This window comes from Aquarana catesbeiana, linkage group LG02 (genome assembly GCF_042186555.1).
Source record: "Aquarana catesbeiana isolate 2022-GZ linkage group LG02, ASM4218655v1, whole genome shotgun sequence".
NCBI lineage: Eukaryota > Metazoa > Chordata > Amphibia > Anura > Ranidae > Aquarana > Aquarana catesbeiana.
Window position 1 is genome coordinate 653192509 of NC_133325.1, and position 3512 is coordinate 653196020.

General features: G+C 45.9%; 1 non-coding gene across 1 annotated transcript; it reads left to right on the top strand.

The window, feature by feature from the left end:
• The first annotated feature begins 3175 nt into the window (after positions 1-3175).
• LOC141130767 (5S ribosomal RNA) lies at positions 3176-3294 on the top strand. The gene has a single exon (XR_012242523.1). It is a non-coding gene; the product is annotated as a 5S ribosomal RNA (ribosomal RNA).
• Positions 3295-3512: the final 218 nt, after the last annotated feature.

Below are 3512 nucleotides of genomic sequence, written 5' to 3' on the forward strand. Positions count from 1 at the left end.
TGCTTTCCGGCGCTCTTCAGTGTCCCCGCAGCCATCCCCCATGGTTCCGATTAAAGGTAATCCGGAATTCCCACCTGGAGTACAGAGTCCACAACTTAAGCGACTGGGAATGGGCACTAAATTTTGCCTACACGATTTTCTGGGACCCAATGGTCAACTTTCCTTAGAAGCTGGAGCATTGGTGACAGACCCCCCCCCTAGATTTTTGGAGTGGCTTGCAGCTGCGAAACTTTTTACGCAGCTGTCTGAGGAAATCAGGCATTACCCGTAATCTTACTGAACTGGAACTCATTTGCCATCGTGGGGAACCGATTCGACATTGTCTCTCACTGATGTACTCATCCTTAACCCAACCAGAGGAAGGGTATGTTCCCCAGTTCCTCTCCAAATGGGAGGCGGAACTTGGAGTCCAATTCACCGAGGTACAGAGACAAAAAATTCTCTACTTTGCTCAGAAATCCTCAATTGCCACTAGGGTTCAGGAAACCTGTTACAAAATTATGACATGTTGGTACAGAGTCCCTGCCATCCTGCATCGTTTCTTTCCTCAGGTGCCCGGCCTCTGTTGGCGCTGTGGCTCTGAGGAGGGGACGATGTTACACATCTTCTGGTCTTGCTCCAAGCTGGCCCCATTCTGGCTCGGGGTTGCACGCACGGTCGGACATCTTACCGGTGTTTCCCTGGAAGAGAACCCTGCAGCCTGCCTGCTCCATCTATCAGAACGACCCATTAAGAAATACAAGACCTCTCTCACCATCCAACTTCTGAATGCCGCAAAGGCTTGCATTCCTCTTTGCTGGAGATCGGAGAGACCACCGGCGATGTCCCTGTGGTTTGCTAAAGTAAACGAATTAAGGGATATGGAGGATCTTACTGCTACCCTGCACAATAGAGAGGAGACCTTTCGAGAGACCTGGAGACCCTGGCAGCACTTTATATACATGGAAGCCTATCTTCAGGAAATGGCACAATCTAGCTAACTCAACGGGCTAGCACCATATCTCAGGCAGAGGACATTACCCTTTACCTTGTTATATTGTACCTTTGCATTCTCTCTTTACCCTTCCTCTATACTACTTCACCCTTACCGCTTCTGCTTCCCCTCCTGTTCCCCCTTTCTTCTGTACCTCTCCGCCCCCTCCTATCCCGTCATATCCCTCTCCTACCCCGGGGGACACTAGTCTTTATATCATGCATCCTCATACTTGGGTTCCTTCATGGCCCAGATATAAAGAAAATCTTGTAATCCACTACCTGTTTAATGTGTCCCATGTATGGGTTTTACAGTCATTCGGACCCCCATTTTACCAATCATATGGAAAACATTGCATGTCACTGAGTGACGATGACCGATAGACAAGGAAGTCAGTAATAAGCCAAACAACTCAGATCCCAGAGCACCTCCCAGGTCTCATTCACTGGCAGTATTGATATTCCGGGGAGCCATCCCCACAAACCTTGATTATGGTGCTTGTTTAAATAACCAGAACTGTCGACCTTGTTGTTTTTTGACATTACTGTTTGCAACCATTCATCTGTATCTCACTTGCTTGTCTCTTACATTGTTTTACAACAGAATATGTAACTGTCTGCACTTGCTCAGTGTCAAAATAAAGGAATTTAAAAAAAAGAAAAGATAGTACAGAAACATTGGCCCATTTTAAAACTTGACAGAACCTTGGGTCCGGTCCTCCCAGACCGACCATTGTTTATTTACAAAAGAGCTCCTTCTCTTAGAGATAGACTTGCGCCAGGGGTGATCGATCCCCCGGTTTACCCGGTGAATAGAATGCTTGGCTTCCTTAATGGCTTTTATGCCTGTGGACACTGTCCGGCGTGTAAAAAGGCTAGAAACAATGTAAAGAAGAGGAAGGAATTTGTGGCTTTTGCCACGGGTAAAAACTACAAAATCAAGGATTTGATTACGTGCAACACTGCCGGGGTGGTGTATATGTTGCAATGTGAGTGTGGCTACCAATATGTGGGTAGGACTTCTAGGCCCCTCCATGTAAGAGTCGGAGAACATGTTAACAACATTAAACGAGGACTCCGCACACACAATGTCTCCAAGCACTTCCGACTTTTCCATATCCGCAGCCCTGCCGGGCTGAAGTTCTGGGGAATAGAGAAGGTAACGAAGCATTGGAGGGGTGGGAATTTCATACGGCAGCTCAGTCGACGAGAATCTTTTTGGGTATTTGAGACAAAGGTTGGGGTCCCTTTAGGGTTGAACGTTGAGTTTGACCTTAATTGTTTTATTTCAGACCGTTAGTTTATGTTGGTTTCTAGCCCCTTACCATTTAGAATATTGGTCCATAATGTGTATTTGTTTGTGGTATATGTATACATTCTAATTGTATTTGTGTGCAGATGAGGTGGTTGTACTGATGTCTTTTTATTATAATTTTTCTATCAAATTTATATTCATATTTTTAACCCCTGTAGGTCCTACACGATATTACATGGGGTGGCGATATATGTATTTTGTTTGACTTTTTCCATTTCACTTTTCGTATATCCCTCTGGTGACAACTAGGAGGGAATAGCATTTGTTTTTGGTACACATTCTCCATCTGGAAGAGTGTGTAGGACACCTTAGGATGGATTCTGCCATAAGGGAGGGGGGGGGTGACTTTATGAACTTCCCCCATATGCTTCAATTATAGCCTCTTTGGGGTATCCCCATAGGTACTTTTTGAGTAGCCTCCCTCCTCTTGGCTTTATAACTATATTACATTATTTTTATAATAATTTTTACTTTATTATAATTATTTTTTTATTAACGTTAGCCTTGTTTCTGCTCCCTATGTCTCTGATTAGTTGCTAATTTTATGTTAGCCTGCTTGCCATTGTGGGTGAATGTTGTTATTACCCAGGCTGACAGACCAGAGGAATGAAGGAGGCGCTCTTGGGAGTGATTTCATGTCGTTGCCAAGGAGACTGGAGTTTGCATCTCGATCTGTCCAGGGGGTGATGTGGAAGGGAGGGGCGGAGCGCGCATTGCGTCTGCGCTCCCTGTTGCCGTTCACTTAGTCTGTGAGCGACGTGTATGAAAGGGGCGGTTTGTTTGTTGTGTTCCCGCCCCCCATCCCCGTCTCCATATGAACGCCCCTTTAGAGGGCGGGCTTCTTCCCAGGACGCAGCAGCTTTAGCTGCCATTGAACGAGATGGATTTGCCTACAGCCACATCACCCTGAAAGTGCCCGATCTTGTCTGATCTCGGAAGCTAAGCAGGGTGGGGCCTGGTTAGTACCTGGATGGGAGACCGCCTGGGAGTACCAGGTGCTGTAGGCTTAAAATTTTCTTTTTTTTCTTTTTTTTTTTTGACCCGGAAATGGGGGCGGGCTGTCTTTCAGGACACAGCAGTGTTCACTGCTATTGGAAGATAAGGATTTGACCTGGAAGTGCTTTAGCTCATAACATGGGAGGAATAGTGGCTGCCTATCAGTAAGTGATCAGTGTATTCAGCTTGCTTGTGCCCTATTAGATTTGTAGCCACTCCTGATTCTCTA